The sequence below is a fragment of the Meles meles genome, chromosome 2 (genome assembly GCF_922984935.1).
Source record: "Meles meles chromosome 2, mMelMel3.1 paternal haplotype, whole genome shotgun sequence".
In the NCBI taxonomy this organism is placed as follows: Eukaryota; Metazoa; Chordata; class Mammalia; order Carnivora; family Mustelidae; genus Meles; species Meles meles.
The window spans coordinates 43,951,350-43,973,486 of record NC_060067.1 but is presented as its reverse complement, the minus strand read 5'-3'; the positions used below and the strand labels follow the sequence as shown (position 1 = coordinate 43,973,486).

The 22,137-nt window shown below is 35.2% G+C and overlaps 1 protein-coding gene across 7 annotated transcripts in view; it reads left to right on the top strand.

The window, feature by feature from the left end:
* Nucleotides 1–22,137, top strand: part of PCDH7 (protocadherin 7) — a 434,220-nt gene that overhangs the window by 367,662 nt on the left and 44,421 nt on the right. The window lies entirely within an intron of this gene.

The following is a 22,137-nucleotide window of genomic DNA, read 5'->3' as shown; positions in this document are numbered from 1 at the left end:
CAGATGTGGTGGGAACAGCAAGAGAACTAGAATGAGAAGTGGAGCCTGAAGGTGGGACTGAATGGCTGCCTTCTCATTATAACACTTGAAAGGATGAGGAGCTGCTTCTTATGGACAAGCAAAGAAAGAAGTTTCTTAAAATGAATCTACACCTGATGAAGACATTGTGAAGACTGTAGAAGTGACAGAAAAAAAAAAAAAGATTTAAAATATCATATAAACTTAGTTGATAACAGTGGAAGGTTTGAAAGGTCTGACTCCAGTTATGAAAAAAGTTCCACTGTAGGTAAAATGCTATCAAACAGCACCAAACAGTATGCTGCAGAGAAATTTTTCATGAAAGGAGGAATCAACTGATGTGACAGATTTCATGGCTCTGTTACGCTATAAAATTGCCACAGCCACCCCAACCTTCAGCAGCCACCACCCTGAACAGTCAGCAGTCATCAACATCAAGGCAAAACCCTCCAACAAAAAGATTATGACTCAGTGGAAGCTCAGATGATGATTAGGATTTTTTAACAATAAAGTATTTTTTTAACTAAGGTATGCTTATTGGGTTTTTAAAAAAAAGTCATAATGCCATTGCACACTTAATATAGTATAAATACAGCTTTTGTAGGCACTGAGAAACCAAAACATTCATTTGACTTGATTTATCAGTGTTCTGAAATTGAATTCATGATCTTTGACTCTGTGTGTGTGTGTGTGTGTGTGTGTGTGTGTATTAGATATCAGTGGAAAATAATGATCTATTGACTCTAATTAATAAATGATCTTGGAAAAATTGAGGGTGAGACTGTTGGATAGAACTCTACCTTATAGACTGCACAAAATAGATTCTGATTAGATTAAAGACTGATCATTTAAAGACAGACATGTAAAACTTATAGATCACACAGAAAAACATTATAACCTCAGAAGGAGGAGAATTTGATTTTCAAACAGGAGACTAAAAACACAAACTGTAAAGGAAATTTGTGATAAATTCACCTTCATTAATATTAAAAATTTTGATACAACCAGATTTCTCCATAAACAGTGAAAAAAAAAAAGAATGCCAGAGAGAATGAAAAGATATGTGCAAACCTGGAATGTACAAACCAATTTTTAAAACTAGACAAAATAGCAGTTGATGTGAGAAGATACCTAAATGGCCAATAAACATGAAAAGATATTCAGTCTCACTAATGATCAACTAAAGGTTGATTGGTACTATATTTAAACACTATTTCACTACCATCAAATTCAAAGAAGGCAGATACCTAGGTAATACCAAGAGCATGACGAGGATGTGGAGAAACACTGTTTGACAAACAACTGCTTGGAGTACAAGTTCATAGAATCATGTTAGAGAAAAACTTGACAGTAGCTAATAAAATTCAAGACATCCAGAGCCTACAACACACTAATTCTTAACCTAGATAGACCTTGGAAAATCTCCTAGGCATGAACACATTGAGACATGCCCAGGAAAGTGAACTGCAGCTTGGGAAACAGCCTGAATGTCCATCATCAGAAATCTAGATCAGTACGTTTGGGGCCCTTGGGTGGCTCAGTCAGTTAAGTGTGGGACTCTTGATTTCAGCTCAGGTTATGATCCCAGGGCCCTGAGATGGAGCCCCGTGGTCAGCTCTGTGCTCACTGGAAAGCTTACTTGGGAGTCTCTCTCTCCCTCTCCTTCTGCCCCTATCCACTTGTACTCTCCCTCTCTGTGTCTCTCTCTATTTCTTTTTAATTAAAAAAATAAAATAAAATAAGGAAATCTAGATTAGTATATTTGGGTCAATTCATACCATGTCATGTTCTACTGCAGCTAAAGTGAGTGAACCTAGAAATAGAAGAGAGTATGGTACATATTGGCCAAAAAAGGAATAATTACTTAAGAAATACAAAGTGATGATGAGAAAGAATAGAGTACAAAGGAAAGATCAGTTGTAAGGGTGAGCACTGTGTAAGAAGTGCCACGTCCTTCCTTGCACTTCATGTTATCAACCTTCTGATTGCCTGTTCCAACACTAGTCTATCCTTTCATAGCATAAAGCCCAGCCTCCTTCAACAGAGGCCCAATTTAGTGACCAAATCCTTCATAATGCTTTCCAGAAATCCTATGATTAGTTGGAAAAATTTACATATAACTGGATAAAGCCTCATCTACTTTAAAAAACACTGATACATATTCGAGTTGTAAAGTGTCACCTGTAGCTATTTTTTACTTTGGTTAGAAGGTTGCATTTAACTGGATTATTTCATTTTTGGCCCACCCTTGCTTAATTAATTGGATTTTTAAAAACACTGGTATATGAAACTAATACGACGAAAAATCAGAATTTCATGATTACTTAAAAATGGTAACACCCATTATAGTTTGAACTGTATTTGAAAAAAATCAGTCTGAAAAAGTCACTAGTGAGCTGAAAATGTACTACTAAAACTCATATTATTTGATCATCTGATCATTTGAATCATTTGATTGTTTAATCATATGAAAAACCCATATATATATGCATTTTGATATTTTTATATACTATTTTATAAGTGGAAATGTGATACATTTGGAAGCATTATACAACAGTTTCTTAACATGGCCCTTAAGTTTATTTTGCTTAGAACCTCACCGAAAGTCCCAGTGACACACCTTTACAATGACTGACTCATTGTTCTGTCTCTTTCAATATTGCAACTTTATTATTTTGAGTTTCTTTATATGATTTTTGGCCAAGATAGCCAAGATACTGTGAGCTTATCTCAAGAATGTTACCAAGGTTCATTTATCCCATTCCCCAACTTCTCATTTATTTATTTATTTTTTTAAGAACAATCAGATAGCTTTGGTAAGAAAGCTCTTTAAAAAAAACTTAAGAAGAATTTATTTTTTACTTTCCTCTTATTTCTAATTGAAATGAATTTATGGAAACTGGGAGAATAGACACAGAGTAGTAGGTAAAACTAACTTAACTGCCTTTGAAAGTCTTAGACTTGAGATGTAAGTCTTAAATAATCCACATTATTTCTAGACTAAATATGGTGCAAGCTTATTGCAAATTTCCTGGACTAACAAATCAATATTGTTAAAATTCATAGAGTCATAACAACAATTAAAACTAGCTAAGGGGAGAAACATACACTAAATATGCATATGAACACTGTATATTACATTGATTTTTCCCCCAACTATAAAACATGGGTTTTATTCTGAATTACATACATGAAATATGGTGAAATAAGGGTTTGTCCATCCATACTTAACATAATTCAGATATTTACTAATTTTGGGTGGAATTAAACTTAGAACTGAATGTGTGGGTGTCTGGATGGTTGGTAGATTCTGATGAGAGAGAGCCTTTAAAACAGCAAATATTCAAACCGATAACAAATCTTGACATTATCAGAATTTAATTTTAATTTTGTTTCAATAGAACATTATAATCAGAATACATTATTGGTATTTAGAAACTACTGTTTGTCTTGTGATATCTCTTACACAATATAGATATGATCTATACCTTTTTATAATCAGTTTTCAGAAAGATGCTTTAAATTATGTAATTTTTATCCATATTACACACTGCCTGAATTGTTTTGTTTTGGAAATCACTTTTCCTTGAAACTTACCTATTTAGACTGTTTGCCATCCTTTTTAAAAAGTGAAAAACCTAACTTCATTTTTGCGTGTGTCTGAGCCAAATTTTAAAAGATTACGTTCTTAATCTTGACATTCAAAGGAGACATCCCGTGATGTTGTAAATGTTCCAGCAGGATTAAGGAGAGAAACTGCAGTGTCTCTAAGAGCACTCCAACCTGTCTTCAATATGCTTATTTCTCAGCAGCGGGGCAGGGCAGGGCAGAAGCTTTAAGTCCTTGACCTCGTCAAAGAAGTCAGCTGTGTCAGACTGTGACTACCTTTAATTTATTAAGCAATACAGAGGGAGTTATTGTAGCACCTTTACTTTTAACATTGGCTTCTCCAGCCTTATTTGGAGATGCTGAAATAATAAATAGGAAATGTCTAATGTCACAAATATGTTGTTTTAAATTATAGATGGAAATTAAATAAGAGTAAGTGTGAAAAATCATAATCATTTATTATATACAGTGTGTTTTGAGCCAATAGTTTTGCCATTTACTCTATTCAATATATGTATTATATTCAAAGGATAAAATTATCCAGGAATTATATCTAAAGATTTGGTGTTTACTTTTGATTTAGATTATTAGGAAAGACCACTACACTGTCTGATATGAGTCTATCAAGACTGAAGCTGAACTGCCTATATCATGGATACATAAAATGCTAACTAGAAAAGAAGCCTGCATTTGGTTTCCAATAATGAATGTACTGGCAGATTGCAGGGAAATGTTTAAAAGTTGAGAAATAATATGATACAAGATCCATTTACAGGAACAGGAATTTAATTTCCCTGCATCAATAATAGCCCAAGATGTGAAATTAGTTAAATGTATTGTCATTGTGCTTTGTTGGTAGAGGAGTTAGCATTGTGGTTGAATGCAATCATTGGGTTTCCTGTAAACAAGTGCAGGGCATTTTCATCTACTTTTCTAATTATGAAATTGATGGCTGCAAGTATTCAACTAGTATCTTCACTTGGCAACTGCTGAAATGGATTATAAAGTCAAAAATGTATTGTGACAAGCCTACCTGTCTGATTCTATTTTTCATCTTTCCTCCTCACTAAGAAATCACAGGCTTTTGTCTACAAATGACCATGTCAAATCTGTTGATGGCAGATTTAATGCCTAACAGGAAGATACTCTTTAAAGAATGCCAGAAAGTAGAAAAAAAACATAAATTGAAAAGAAAAATACTGGATTTTGCCAGCTAGGAAAGCATCAGGAAACTGAAGCTTTTGAAACAGTTAATCCAGTTCACTCTTGGTTTTTCTTTGTTTGGAAAAATAGAATCTTTCTCTTGTAGCCTTGTGGAAGCTTGTTAGATGAAGCAGAAAAAGTGAATGAAGTTTGAGTTCTTGTTTTCTGTGAAGCCTAGACTGTGCCCATCACTTTCTCCTTCCATTCATCTTTTAACATCTAGACTTAAATAGGAAGGATGCAGAGGGGAGTTGTTTTTATCAGTTTTAAGTAAGTAAATTAAAATTGCTGCAAAAACCCCTAATTCTTGACCTGAAGCATTTCAAAAGGCTTTTCAGATGATGATCTCCCAGTGGTATTTTTAAGAAGTCTGTTTTCTCCTATAGTGGGTATATGTTTATGTCTTTGCATTACATCATCCCATTCTGTATACGGACATATTCTCCATACACACAGGGATTTATAGGATTAAAAATGGCTTAATCCTACATATATTATCATGCATAATAAGCATCTTGTTTTAGTGTTCAAGATTTGAAGACATGTGTATATCTAGATTGTATTGTGTGCATATGGAAAACTAGTAGAGAGAACATTTAACTTTCAGGAAAAAAAATCCTTGTAGGACTATTTATGTGTATATGTTTCTGTCTCAAGTATATATGTATTTTTCTTTATCTGGGCATATATACCTATAGTCTTGGGTATATCTTTTAAGACAGAGCCATACAATAACATGTTGCTATTTTCCCAGTTCACTCTAGATCAGAATTCCAGAGAGGCCAGAGCGAAAGCCCAAGGAATAATACAGATTTGATCAAAATCCATTTGCAGGCTAAGAGATGATTGGCAGAAAACAAGCAATATTAAGCACTCAGCTCTGCTCAGAGAAAGCACAATGAATATATAGCCAAGAATACCATCTGTTGAATATGAAGTTCTTGGATCAAGACATTATAGATACATTTCCCCAAACAGCAGGGACAGAAGTCTTTCTGGAAACAAAATCACAATAGGGTTGCAGAAACGCCAAGTGTGAGAGAAGCAAGTTCACTGCATTGTGGGGAACAGACTTCCTTACTGCTTGGGCAGAGTGTGATTAGTTATATGGCAGGTTTTGTGATGCTGGTAGTAAATAAATGTGCAGCAAGTAGTCACCCTGTTCACATAATTTCTAAATCAGTATGTCAACTACTAGCCAAGGCTAGATCAAAATCTTTTTGCCATGTATGGTGTCTGCATCTTTATTCACTCTCTGAATTCATCAGGTTCCCTGACACTCATTATGCTGCATAAAGAAAATTGTATGTTGGCTATGTAATGTCCAATGGAAGATTTATATTTTAATAAGATCGATGAATGATAGTTGTCCTTAAGGGAAAATCTAGACACAATTTTATGCTTTATATTTGGATCTGGTATTCTTAGAAAAAAATATATATTTTTTCTAAAAAAAAATTCCCTTGCTAGAATGAGCCTGCATCTCTTTTAGGGAAGTGGCCTGGCATCTTGAGATAGACAATTGTTGATGTGGAATGACCGACAGTAGTGAAAAGTTGCATAGAAGAGCGGATAGAAACCATGACAAGCACAGCAGGAGAAATAATAATAGTTGTACAGATGTTAAGGAAAGGACCCTGACTCTCTTAACTAAACCTATTGAGAAAAGTTGAAAACCAATGTAAAAGAGACTAAAATGTTGACTAAACAGAATTTCTTATAATGTTTTTCATTCAAACTATTACAAGCATCTTTTAAAAACTTTATTATTATTATTTTTTTACCCTGGAAATTTGTATATTTTTCTTTGGTTTTCTGGAACATCATAAGTTGCTATTAAGACACAATTACTATGAACATATAGTAGGTGCTCAATAACTAGTTGATAGAAAAAATTACCCTTTTTAAGTACTTTGTATGTATTAACCCATTTAATTCTCATAACAATTCTAAAAAGTGGACGCAATTAGGATCCCAATTGTTTCTGTAAAGAAAGTGAGGCAGAAGTTTTGGTCAAAATGCCAAAGTCACTGAATAAATTGATTTAAACCTGTCCGTCTTTCCTCAGATCTTGTACTCCTAACCACTTCGCTATATTGTACATGAAAAGAGCCATAGTATCCTTATAACATATATTTTCAGGTCCATAGCAGACCATGTATTTATAATGATGTTGTCTGTTGACCTGTTTGGAAGAATATCCCCTAGGGCAGTGTCCTATTATTATTATTCACGGAAAGAGATCTAACAGAAAAGTGAATATTTTTCGTAATTTTGAGAGATACCTATGAAGAATTCCTGTTAATACACTCTATCAACAGATCACAAGCAACACAAAAGGCAGCAGAATTATTTAGGTGGATTTAGAATTACAAAACAACCACTTAAAGAATGTTGAGTGACTTCCTTTTCATTTTCCCTGAGCCTTTCTCTGTACCTTATGCATGTCATAAATATTGTTCTTTGTTTTATGTTTATACCTTCTCTCTCTTTTTAGGTATTTATAGGCAAGAGTCATAATTTAATGCTTTTTGTAATTTCAACTATTGCTAGTTAAAAAAATACATGAGTCAAGGGATAATTCCCAAATTAGCAATGAACAGAACATCTTACATTGCAGTAGGACTTAAAACATTATTGCTGAATCCTTTAAAACACTTATTTGATAAAGAGGGTAACAAAAAAGTCTACCTGCTCCCTTAGAATCTCCATACCCATGTCTGCCATCTTTTCAATGTGACCGAGTTGTTATGAAAATATCGACCTTTGAAAATAAGTAACAATAATTATTTTCACCTACCAAGTGGAGTGTAACAAATGCTTCAAGTACCCTAAATGTTTTCAATGATAATATTAAAATATGGCTTTATCTTCCAATACCTATTTTAGTTACATGACACACTATCACATGTAATACCCCAAATATCTTACACTGTAAGTATTCTATCTTTACTTCCTAATATGGTGCATTTGCACTACATTTTTGAACTATTTCAGACATGTTATCTTGTAATTCTGACTCAGCCAGAAAACAGCTAAGAGTACCACTTGTTTGCTTTAGATAAATGAGTTCCTGATCATTCACCACCTCTTACACTGAAAATGACCACACTATAGTGGCATCATGTTGTTGGCAAAAGTTGGCAAGGTAATGTTAGTAATTATATTTGGACTATGCCCTGAAAACATTATTTTTATAGTTTAAACTGTAAAAATGGCATGCTTTATATGGAGCATAATATAATGTATTTTAGGAACAGAAAAAGAATTTGTAATAAATACACAAAAAACATATATGCCTTTTAAAGGCCACCCTGCTATTTTAACAATTTTAGAATTTTTTGGCTACTTTACCAAAATATGAAATGCCAAGAAAGATTTTTCTTATTTTTTTCCTTTTCTTGGCATTACTTGCGTGTAAAGTTGAGTAAGATTACAAATTAATCTCCGTACTGATAGGTGCTGTATTGAATGCTGTGTACGAAATATCAAAAAACAGCTTAAATCATAACTGTGTTTTCACATTTTTCGACTCCCAGTATGGAAATATTAAGGTTAAATATAGACTAGTGACATATTTGGATATGTTTTCTTACTTGAGAATCTCTTTAAAGCAATTTACAGAAGCTACCTATAACGATTTTCATTTTTCCCCAGAATTCTACTCAATTATGCTCTTTGAATAGTGATTTTAGCTAATGGAGAAATAACATTATACTCAGAGAACCATCAACTATCAGGGTCTTACAATAAGGAGAGATCCTAAAAGAGGCTATGTTAATGAGCTCAGCATTTTAGCTTTTATACATTTTGTTGTTGTTGAGTAAAGTGAGCTAATTTTCTTTTTCAGGCCAGAGATAACTTAGTAAGATTTTAGAGGTGCTTGTCAAATGTAATTCGACCTAATAATTACCCCTAAAGATGTGATTAAGAAACACCTGACTCAGATGTCATGTACATATGCAAACCACGAGTCATCAGCCTTTCTCTGCTTTGATTTTAGTGGCTAAACGCCAAATGCAGGCTGAGAACCGGCCCTGAGGAGGGACCTGCCAGTTCACAGTTTATTCAGGTCGTTGCACTTACGCCAAATGTGTCTAACGAGGGGAGGGTCCTTATTGTGTGCAAGCTTTAAATGTACACACTGTTCTGAAAGACTTCATGGGCGAGGGTGAGGAAGGATTCCTGAAAGCTGTTTTTTATATAAATACTAACAAATGCTAACAGAGTAGTTCAAGCAGGAAAAAATTTGCAGTTACACTAAAGTAGATATATACTCTAAGGATGCCAAGAACGATGTCTTTTTTTTTTTTTTCCTCTAGAACATCTACATTTGTATATGAGAAGATTATTTTTTAGTCTTTGATGTTAAGAAATTGATGAGAAGCATTTTATTCTTACATCCACTGTTTACTATTTTCTGTTCTGAATCCATTGATTAATGCCTAAATAAAAATTTAGCTCCATGTGTCCTTTTCAATATATCTACAAAAAGTGTTCTCTAAATCTGTTTTCGTGTCTCCATCAAGCTCTTGTTATATCAAAGTGTTTAAGAATCGAAAGTTTGTTCAGTTAAAAAACCTTTTAAAATACACTTGACAAGTAACATTATTAGAGTTTATCTCTTAATATAATGACTATTTTCAGTGAGATTATGATTACTAATTTTCAACGTTCATTTCTAGCTTGGGTCATTTTTTAAACTCTTAATTTCTAGAAAGAAATTTTTCTGGACATGACGTTATTACCTCCTGTTACCAAAGTCTGAAGGCAACTTCCTGAACTTGCTGCTGGCTTATGACCCACGCACGAGAAATAATAAAATGCCTATACTCACTGGTAGACAAAAATATTAAGAATACCAATGGAAAATATCAAATGCATAACTTAAAGCTCTTTAAAGTGTGAATATTTAGCATATTTTATTACTGCTTACCTGAAAAAACATTTCAAATCTAAATGGCCTTTATATATATGTGTATGGATTTCAACTATTTATGGATTATGAAGAAAATATAGGAATATAATTACAGAAAATTTTTTAAATAAGCATGTAACTTAAATTCGACTTGATGAGATTAACAATATTAAAATAGATTATTGTAGAAAAGGTTTTTTGTCATCCGATTCAATATTTGGATTCACAGTGATTTTTCAAACTTTTATTAACCAGTAATTAGTTGATGGTCTGTATTTTGAATGAATCCTAAAATTAAATATTACTAAAATGAAAAAGTAAAAATGAGTTTGATGAAAAAGATAACTTTATATCCTAAACTCCCATTTATTATCAGCTATTGTGAGGAACGTTTTCTCACCTAAAATGTAACATATAATTACATATATATTATGTATATAATATATAATATATTTATCTTTATAAAATATATAATATATATTTTTCTTTATATAATATATATATAAAATTCTACTTACACATTTGTGAATAAAGTTTCCCCTTAACTCAAGAAGAATTTCACAATTTAGCAACACAGAGAGTGAGATTCTGGATGTATATAATTAAAGAGTGTAGCTAAATGCTTGCATGATTAAAGGAAATGAAAAATTAGAAGTATTTATAATGGTTGAATTGTGAAATTATAATCAGGCTCAATCTGAAGTACTATGATTTCCATTCCGGTGGTCGTTTCAGTAATCTCTTGCCTGATGGAGTTACTATTCTTTCCCCATGCACGTGTTCAAATTTTCTGCATACTTCACATTATGAGAAACTGCCTAATTCCATGTTCTTAGAAGTGCTTGGTGCAATGTTGATGTGCAATAAGGTTTCTTTATGAATAGAAAAAAGTAATGTACAAATATTTTCTATAGATACATACTCTAAAATATACATATTTCTACATCTCTAAGAAATGAGATTATCCTTTTCTAAATAAATATAAAAGGCAAATGTTAGAATTCTATCTTTGTTAGCTAGAAGGATGAAATAATAAATTAAAGACTCTGTAGTGATAGACATTGAAGAAAGAAAAAAATGAATTAGAAACAGCTACAAACAAGGTATGTTTTGGATCAGGTTCTAATCTATGAGCAGTGGTAACATTTCTATTTTCCAGAAAGATTTGGTTATACTTCCTTGAAACTATTTGTTGTATTAAAATCAGAGAACATAACTGTTGAAAGGGTCCTTACAGGTCATCTAATGTAATGGTTATTAACTAATTTGACTTATGAGGCACTTTGTGAATATTATGATGGTTAAAGACCTTCTCACTGGAAAAGTACACTTTGTCTAGAATCACATTTTGTACAATTCTGCATACATTTCCGAGAATTTCCATTAAGCCAGGCAACCCATAGACACAATTAAGAGCCTCTGATTATGCACAGTTTATTTTATAAATGAGTAAACTAGAGACCAAGGAGGAACCAGACTCCTTAAGTCCAATTCCACTGACCTTTCCATACCTCTTCAAGAGTCCAGCCATCCACACAGATCATGTTCTAAACAGATTCGCAGTCAATCTATTTTTTTTCTATTTCTGTGACCTGTTGGAAATAGAAATGTGTGGCAGCAACTTCCACTTTCCATCAGAGACTTATTCCTTTTCATTACCTAATTCTGTCTATGGCAGGGGGAGGGGGATATTCTGCCCTTCTTTTGTGTTTGTGCATGTGTGTGCGTGCACATATACATCTCCATTTCAAAACCATGAAGTAGGCTGTCCCACTTCTCTTTTAAGTGTTTTCTTCTGCATCATTCTGCCAAAGGATAATGTACAGTGGGGAATTTCTTGCCCAGTGACAAGCATTTGGTTATTGTATTCTGACTTCCCACAGTTATTACCTGATTTCAGACAGGATGCAATGGTCTTTTGCTATAGCCAACAAGGAATGATTTTTTTTTAAAATATTTTATTTATTTGACAGAGAGAAATCACAACTAGGCAGAGAGGCAGGCAGAGAGAGAGGAGAAAGCAGGCTTCCTGCAGAGCAGAGAGCCCGATGCGGGGCTCGATCCCAGGACCCCGGGATCATGACCTGAGCCGAAGGCAGAGGCTTTAACCCACTGAGCCACCCAGCACCCACCAACAAGGAATGATTTTGAACCTCCTAGAGTAAGAGATTTCTGACAACTAAAAAATATCAGGAAGCTCCATTTTCATTACATTCATTTAATTATTTAATTATGAGGGTGTCCACGATGGCACTGCTGGCTTTCCTCTTACTACTCTGAGTAACAGTCAAAAGTATGTTCTATCGTTTGTATCACCCTTGAAAAAAAAAAAAAAAAAAGAAGAATAAAAAGAAAAAGATGCTTAGTGAAATTTGGTATGGAGAAAATGGTTTCAGGCTTCTTTCCACTTCTTTGTGCTCCTTAAAAACATCCATCACTGAGCTCATCTCTTGAGGTGGCAAAATATTATACAGAGCTGGGATTTTCCTGAGCAACATGGCAAACATTTTTGTCTTCTACAGATTTGTTTGGAAATTATAGAGACGAAATTGCAAGGTATAGTGAAATTTCTCTCTGTACACTAGTTGGAAGAGAAATCATTTAACTTCAAATTCAAACCTAAGCTTTGCTTAAAAGCATCACTGCAGATACATCAACTACACTTTGATTCATCTTAGTTCCTCCTATAATCAAGTTAATAATTGTGTGATCTTGATGAGTTACACTTCTGAGACTTTGAAAGGCAACAATGTGAGCCAAAGAGTCCCTTCTTCCCTCCAAGTCTGTGCAGCTTAAATGAGATAAAATATGGGATACTGCTAATGTAAACAAAAGATCACAAGATCATGCAGAAGGTTTTTATAAACCTTTATTAGTGCCATTTGAGTTTATCTTCACTCAATAACTCAATTTTAAATGATCGTCTCACTTCGGTTCTTTTTTTTCCCCATTTATGGTGGGCGTGTTTTTAGAAGATGTGAATTCGAGGCTTATGTATGCCATTACTTTGGGGGACATCCTGTAATGTCCACCCTAACAATTTCCATATCCTCAAATAGTGATCATAATACCTGCCTCTTTAATGTTCTAGGAAGGATTAAGTGAAATAATGAGTGTGAAAACCATTTGTAAATTACCATTGCCAAAGAGAAAATGAGATGATATTTCCACTCTGTAGAAAATCTCTCAGTAAATAAAGTCATCAAAACTAATTTGATCTGCAGAACCAAATATTTGAATCTGTGCAGATATCCACAATGATCTCTAGCATAGAAACATCCCAGGCTTCCTGATACAGAGCTGAGCCAGTCCATTTAGATTTTGCATTAAAAGAGAGATGGCTGCAGGACCATCATTTTGTCAGCTATTGTGTAAGTACATGTTAAAACAAATCAATGAAAGGCTACAAAATCGGCCAAGCAGTTCTTAAAGACTGAAAAATCTGCACCATGGATTATGAAGGGAAATGTGCATTTTCCCTGGTAGGAAATGTTTTACTTTATACCGCAGAATCACAAACAGGTCATACTGAGATAACAGAAAGCATTTTTGATAAACAGAAGCAAATCAGCAAGCCACAACCAGCAGTGGGACTGGGAGCAGTTTCACAGAGTCTGTTAGAGACAAATGGAACTGCAGAGAGCATTAGCGAAATTCCTGCCCTTCATCCAAATACCACTGATAGGGAACACATAAACAACAACAACAAAGGTATGGTTCAGCCAAAACATTGGCTGCGGCAATGCACATTTTCTTTTAAGTCCTCCAAAAACTCAAGTTAAGTTTTATTATAGGCTTTACCAAAAGCATTATGCCTTAGGGACAAGTTATTCAGAGTTAGCATCAAATGTCCATTTGCCGTATAATTCTTTTATGATTTGAAAAAGCAAGATCCTTGGGCTTACGTATTGATAGCCAAACTAGTAATCTTCTTAGAGAAGTTGCAGCTCTGAGGTAAAAAAAAATCAAATCCAGTAGTTAGGTATTTTCAGACACAAGAAAGACCTTGACCTGTTTGAAAGCCAAAGATATAATAAAGAACCGAATTATAGATCTAATAGGCAGGGTATTTTTATAGTTGAAACCTTAGCTTTAAGTATCCCTGGATGCCATTTTCTTTCCTTTTGTCTTAGGCTATTAATTATGGTTATAAGGATTAGTCCCATGGTAGATTTTGTACCTAGCTTAAATTACATTTCTTTGGTCTACTGAATCCCTCTCTGCTACCCTACCTTTACCCTAGAGTATTGACTCTGAGGATGATTAAGGGTACCAAAGGGAATGGGAGTAGCTCATCTTGTTTTATACTTGCTCTATCTTCCAGTTGGTGTCTTTAGTCTAGGTCTGTTTTGTGATGGAGCATTATAAGAAATCATTCATTCTGATTTGTAAAAGTGATTTCAGTATATGTATTTATTAAAAAATATATATATGTATGTGTGTATATATACTTTCACTCTTCCAAAGGTGAAAAAAAAAACCAAAAAAACTCGTCTTGACAAAGAGTCAAGTACTGGTGGATTGAGGCTTGGGAGTGAACCAGTCGACAGATTTTTGCAAGGGGAATAAGGTTCTTTAAAACAGAAAAAAAGAAAAAAAATGAAGAAGCTCTGTATACTATTACAGTGTTTAAGAAATTTTCTGCTAATTTGTACTCTTGCTCTGTTTGGTATTTCTTCTAATAATTGTTACAGGATGATTGTTTCATGCTTGATCACTTACCAATATATTTTTGCTTTGTTAGCTTTAAGCAAGATATTTTAAATTCTTAGCTCATTAAGTTGAAGCAGTCTTGCCGTGGTGCTCCCATCATCAGATGCTGCATTTTACTTGGTGCTGGTGACCTAGGATAAATAGAAAACTGTTGTATGGAAATAACCTACTTAACATTTCAGGGCCCTAATAGTCACTACAATATTATGTTATATAACTTCTCTAATAATGTAGACATAGCGTGTAACAAAGGCCAATCATGTGTGCAAAAGATACTCTCAAGGCCCTAAAATAGTCTCAATTATTTGCATGTTATGAAATTGGTCTATTACTATGAGAAGTTTGGGGCAGGCAAATGGAATTATTTCTGGTATTTAGAGTGTATTTAGTTTAAATATTCAAGGAAATCTATTTTACATTTACCTTTTTTCTAAGATTTGAGTCACCTTTTAAATATAGAAGGGGGTGTGATCAAGCTTACATGAAAATAGAAAGTTGGGTCAATTCCTTTGGAGGAAAAAAAAATTAGGAAGTAATTGAGAGATATAAAAGGACCTAGAGAAGAGCCTCCTTTTCACCTTGTCCCAAAATACAGGATAACAGTAGACACTCAATTAAATTAAAGGGTAGCAGATTTAGAACTTATTTTTGTAGCATATAATCAACCTGTGGGGTTTATAACCTCAGGAGGGTAAGTTAAATCTATATCTAGAATTTAAAAACAGATCATTCTGGCTGCAAACGTTTAAGTGATGGTGTAGGAGTCAACAAATCTCATACTTTCAAGCATAAAATGACTATGGACAAGGAAAATCTTTTCTCAGTGTAAACCATAACCAGACGTGTTGTTTGCCTCAAACAACCCAGGTGAGTGGATTCTATGATCCTTGCTCTTTGTTGGGTTGTAATGTTCGCTGTTGAGTTTATTGTGCTCTAGAAGAAACAAACAAGCAACTTCTATATGCTGCCCCTCCAAAAACCATTAAGTATACTCTCTCTCCCAGGGTCTACAATTGATCGCTGTGAGAATATTAATTAAAAAAAACTAAATACATTGCTTTAATTTTTTTCTATTGACAGGTTTCTGTGTCGATGTGTCTGTCAATGTCCTTTTCCATTAGAGAGAGAACGGGGAACAGAAAGAATTTTGTACAACTATTATGCAACTTTTGTTTTAGATAAAGCAAATTTCCCTTAAGTCTCTTATTCTGACATCCACCAAACTATGACAAATTTTTAGACTTTATGCCAATTTTTTAGACTATCACACAGTGAAATAGTTCTGTCTTTAAAAAACTAAAAACAGGGGCTCCTGGGTGGCTCAGTTGGTTATGTATCTGCCTTCAGCTCAGGTCATGATCCCAGGGTCCTGGGATTGAGACCCACATTGGGCTCCCTGCTCAGCGGGGAGCCTGCTTCTCTCTCTCTCACTCCCCCTGCTTGCATTCCCTCTCTCCCTGTGTTTCTCTAAAAAAAAAAAAAAAAAAAAAAAAAAAAAAAAAAAAACCAAAAAAAGAAACAAAACAAAAACAAAAAAACAAACTTGTTTTCTCATGTAATTCATATGCACGGACTGTGTGGCTGTGACTATTTTCTTCTCCAAAAATATTTAATTGGTCCTTTTTCTGTAATTTCCCTGGAAAGCCTTAATTGAATTTATATTCAACTTGTTACTTACCCAATAAATCCATCAAGTGTAATAAAAGTATAATGAAAAAAGTGCTGGCCTAGTTCAAAGGGAGGCTAAGTTCTGTGACCTTCGTATGTATATTCTTTTCCCTTTTCAAATGTTAACTGTAAGTACTTGCTCTTTTCTTAATTATGAAATAGATTTCTTTTAAACTGAGGCACAATTCTCCACTGAAGGTGTAGGGCACCATTATTTTTTCCTTACTAAGGAAATTTATGTTTCCAGATAGTAATATAATTTTTAATTCAAATGAATGATTTTGTAGGAAAGGTCTTCCAGGACATAGATGATGTTAATGGAATATATTTGAGGGTAGCACTATTACCTCAAATTCTTCATATACTTCTATCTAGGTAACCCTAGGCTTGGTTCTTTACCCATCTACCCAGAGGGATAAAAATGAATTAGGACCTAGGATTTATCTCCCAGCAGCCGCTGATTCCCCTACACAGTGATGTTACTGCCCACGTAGGCAGGCCAGCGACACCAGTTAGCTTTCCAGTTCCCATATTTAAACCCTATTATCATCGCTGGGGATGTTTTAGTTTCTAGTTCTCATAAATGGCCACTGGGGAGAAAAAAAAAAGTCAGGCTTCAGCATCGGCTATTTTCATGAAACATATTTGTAGCACGACTTGACCTAGCACTTAGAAAACACAGAATAATCATTATCATATATTGAGCACCTCATGTTTACCAGTTTATAGTTAATATTATTTCCAATCTTCCTGATAACCCCACGGTGCAAATGTCTTTACACTCAATTTACAAGGACTGAAAGAAGTTGACCGATTTTTCCAGGCCCTCAAAACAATTCTTCCAGGAAATGATAGGAGCGAAGAGGTTGGGATCACAGCAGGGGTTCTGATACCAGACTGTTCAGGGGCCCATCTGTTTAGTCACTTTAACTCATGGCTATTGAGGGTTATTTCAGAGATAGATGGTAAGCATGTAACATAAATACTAGGTTCTCTTTCTTGCTCTGGTTATTGGGAAAGTTAACCTTGGTTCTAGCAGTCTGTTCTGCCTTTAAAGTAGAATGGATGAGCATGACACATACCTGGTGAAGCGTTTTAATCCAGAGAGTCTTAAAGACAAAATACCACAGTCCGAGCGGCTTCAACAACAGAAATGTATTTTCTCACAGTTCTGGAGGCTGGAAGTCCCAGATCAAGCTGTAGGAAGATTTGGTTTCTTCTGAGGCCTCTTTCTTCCGCTTGCAGAATGGCTGCCTTCTCCCTGTGTCCACACGTGGCCTCTGGGCATGTACACTCCACTGCTGGTGTCTGTTTCTATTCCTAGATGGATATCAGTCCTATTGATTAGACCCTACCCTTATGACTCATTTACCTTTAGTTATCTCTTTAAAGGAAACACCTTGGGCATCTGGGTGGCTCAGTCGGTTAGCTGTCTGCCTTTGGCTTAGGTCGTGATCCCAGGGTTCTAGGATCGAGTCCCACATCGGGATCCCTGCTCAGCGGAGGAATCTGCTTCCCCATCTCCTGCTGCCTCTCCCCGCTCATGCTCTTTCTCTCTCTCTCTCTCAAATAAATAAATTTAGAAAAAAAATTTAAAAAAAATAAATAAAGGAAACACTTCTAAGTGCCATCACATTGGGGCTAGGGCTACAATATATGAACTGGAGAAGAATGCAATTCAGTCTGTAACACAGATGGAGAGGGAACTATTTCATTTGCCATAGACACAGTCTTGGCAATGGCAGTATACTCCATTACAGGGCATAGATATTGCCTTAGTTATGCAGCCTAAAAGAGGCAAAAGTGAAGTTACTATTACCCTGTATTGTGGATCCGAGTTTAACACTGTTCTCTGCGTAAAGCACATTTCCTTTATAGGAGCAGCATGTGTCTGCAGAGGGAATCTGCCTAAAGCTGTTTTCCCTGGTCAGATAGGCAGTTCAGACACTCAGAAAAAGTGGCAAGGAAACTTGGGAAGACACATATTTATCATAAGTAATAAAATTCAAAGTATTTATTAGGTATCTATTATATTCAGGATGCATGTTAGGGAAAGTGGTTGGTAATGGATGAGAGGCTTTGCCCTCAGATCTGCTCGATTATTATGAAAGCTGAGGAGGAAAATGTTATTTTCCCTATTTCACATGTGGAGAAATGAATGCCTTGGAAGCTAAGAAACTCTTCAAGACTAAACAGCTAGTGGGTAGAATCAATTGATCATTTACATTCTTAAGCCCATGCTTTCACCTACCAAACCTAACCGACTGATAACCCCAAATATGAAAAGGTAACTTGGCATATGTCTCTGTTAGCATCTGTAGTAACGTACTGTGATTATTTAACGTCATGTACCTGCCCCTTCCTGGGGGAAGGGAACGTGATGGATTAATCTTTACATTGACAGTGTTTAATTCTCTGCCTATACTATGGTGAGGCCAAAGTAAATGGTTGACAAAACAAAGGAAAGAAGGAAAGAGGAGGGAGGAGGGGAAAGAGGATAGGATGGAGGGAAGGAAGGAAAGAAGGAAGAAAGGGAGGAAGGGAGGAAGGAAGGGAGGAAGAGATGAAAGGACGGAAGGAAAGAAGGAAGGAAGGAAGGGAGGAAGGATGGATAGGCAACATGGCTGACTACAGTTGGCTTGCAGTCCGGCGGCCAGTGTATTGTAATACCACCACAGCTGCCATGAAATGCATACAAATTTATACGTATCATAGCTTGAAGCTTAATCAAATAATAGCTCAGATTTCTTTAGTTCAAAAAAAGGTCCTAAGGAAGATAAAAGTTGTAGCTGATGAATGAAAGTAGATTTTGGTAGGTAGATTTGTCAAAGAAGAACAGTGTGGCTGATACAGGGTGCACTAAGATCAGTGGGCTGAAACAGGTTTGGAGGAAAACACTGGGGGGTGAGTTAAGTCAGTGTCAAACAAAAATGTAAATAAAAGGCTAAGCATTTCTGTAGACAAAGACTTCAGTAAGACTGAGGTAGAAGAAATGTGCTATCATATGATTTTTCTCATCTGAGTATACGCTACATTCACTCTTGGTCTGAAGAGTAACTACAGGGGAAATCCTGACAGGAAACAGGTTATCATTAGGCAAGACCCTTGCGCTTTCTCATATGGTTAGCACTGGAAGCCAGGGCAGAATTTTGGAGTTCCTGGATACTTGAGGGATAATCTACTTCACCCATGCATTGGAGAGAAAGTCAGCTGTAGGAAAATAGCATGGGCTAATTCAAGTTTATGGAGAGGGAGGGGAGCAGAAGGTCTATTGGAGAGAATCATTGGAGAGAATTTCCCTAATATGGCAAAGGGAACAAGCATCAAAATCCAGGAGATGCAGAGAACCCCCCTCAAAGTCAACAAGAATAGGTCCACACCCCGTCACCTAATAGTAAAATTGACAAGTCTTAGTGACAAAGAGAAAATCCTGAAAGCAGCCCGAGAAAAGAAGTCTGTAACATACAATGGTAAAAATATTAGATTGGCAGCAGACTTATCCACAGAGACCTGGCAGGCCAGGAAGAGCTGGCATGATATATTCAGAGCACTCAACGAGAAAAACATGCAGCCAAGAATACTCTATCCAGCTAGGCTATCATTGAAAATAGAAGGAGAGATCAAAATCTTCCAGGACAAACAAAAACTGAAAGAATTTGCAAACACCAAACCAGGTCTCCAGGAAATATTGAAAGGGGTCCTCTAAGCAAAGAGAGAGCCTAAAAGTAGTAGATCAGAAAGGTACAGAGACAATATACAGTAACAGTCACCTTACAGGCTACTAATGGCACTAAATTCATATCTCTCAATAGTTACCCTGAATGTTAATGGGCTAAATGCCCCAATCAAAAGACACAGGGTATCAGAATGGATAAAAAAACAAAACCCATCAGTATGTTGCCTACAAGAAACTCATTTTAGACGCGAAGACACCTCCAGATTGAAAGTGAGGGGGTGGAAAACAATTTACCATGCTAATGGGCATCAGAAGAAAGCTGGGGTGGCAATCCTTATATCAGATCAATTAGATTTTAAGCCAAAGACTATAATAAGAGATGAGGAAGGACACTATATCCTATTCAAAGGGTCTGTCCAACAAGAAGATCTAACAATTTTAAATATCTATGCCCCTAACGTGGGAGCAGCCAACTATATCAACCAATTAATAACAAAATCAAGTTTATGGAGAAACAACAGACCTGCGTCTCAGATCTCTTGGTTCTCTTTTCCCTGCTTTTTCCATTTCAGTATAAGTTGTGAGTGGATGAGTCAGGGAAATAGAACATGGCCTAATATAAATTGTTTGTACTTAAAGTTACAGAAAAATGGTCTTTTATCTAGATAGTTCTGCACATGCATTTACTTATATCTTTGGCATGAGGAAAATTGGTTTCATAATCTCCAGAGAAAAATTGTTAATTTCTGCCTGGAGCATTCTCTCTGCAGATTCCTATCAGAATATTTGCAACTCTAAAATTAATTTTACCCTATTTACTGTGTTGGTTGTAATGAATCATATTCAAAATCACCAAAACCTTATACAAAAGACTGCACAGATGAGGGGGAAAAAATGCATTTGGTTTTCCCAAGCTGCTTCTCTGTTGATTATTACCAGGTAACCTTTTTTTTTTTTTTTTCTATTTCTCATTCTCATTTGTATGAAAATCCAGATAGAAATGAAAGTAATGTATTAGCTGTTTTGGAAAAAAAAGTGTTAAGTCAATTATACTCTTGCAAGATTTATAAGAACTAAAGTGAGTTTAAATTTGAATTGTCAAAGGAAATTTTACATGCATTAAGCACTCAGTAAAATCCATCATATGTATTTAATTATGTACTGGGTTTTGAACTGCTATATCTAAAACGGTATATTTAATAAAAAAAAAAGATTTTTTTAAAGAACTTATTCTAGGCATCACTTTCAATTATACTTGTAAGTATAATTCAGGTATTCAAGCATTTCAGTGAGAAGATTTGGGGGTAGTGTGTGTTTCTGTGTGTGTATGTGGTGTGTGTGTGTGTGTGTGTGTGACACAACTAAACCCATTTTTCCTTCCTTTTTGTAATAAGCATACTTGGGAAAAAGCAATTAACAACTGTCAAGTCTGTTGAAATGCAAGTGCCTTAAACCTTATATATTTAGGTGCTCTGGAAAGCCTACTAGTCTTTGTTATCTTTTAGATTCCTAACAATATACAAGTGCTGAATTTCCACAGGTTGGGGTATTATTTCTAAGTCTGAAAAGTCTAATCTTAGCAGAGTAAGCATTGACCTTTAAATCTCCCCTTCAAGTGAAATATTCAAAAACTGAGCATATTACATAAATGCACTGAGCATACATTTTATAAATGCAAGGTGCTGCAAAGCATATCAAACAATTCAAAGATATATGAGATGGTCCCTGTGTGTGCACATTGCATCTGTACACTCGCCCAGTAAAATATGGACGAACCAACCATAATTCTATATTACAAATGAAAGGACACGGTAGGAATACTTGGTAGTAACAAACTCATCTCTTTATGCATGAGAAACTTCTCTTGGCTCTGACCCTAGTAACTTCAATATTACCCCTGTGGAGAATTTCTCAAGCCCTATTAATGTTTTCATATCTGTCAGTCACAGAGAATTATTTAAAAATGTAATAAGACGTTGAAAATTCTAGCAATAGCCACCATTCTTAAGAGTTGTTATTTTAAATGAAAACTGGTAGGCACCATAGACCCCAAACATAGCCACTTTGAAATGATAATTTTATCCTTTATTTTACTCTCCTCTTCCCTAAACAACGTCTGAAACCCAAAGTAATAATGTCACCTGGTATCAGTCTAAGCCAAGTCAAGTGCAAAATGTAGAAATGAAATGCTTTATTTTGTCAGCCTCTCTGGAGCTATTGAGATTAACAGAAAAAGGCAAAATTTCTGGGAGCATCAGCATTCATGATGTTGAAGATTTACTCTGAAAGTGGAAAGATGAGGAAACGCTTTTGTAATCAAAAGAAAAGTGAA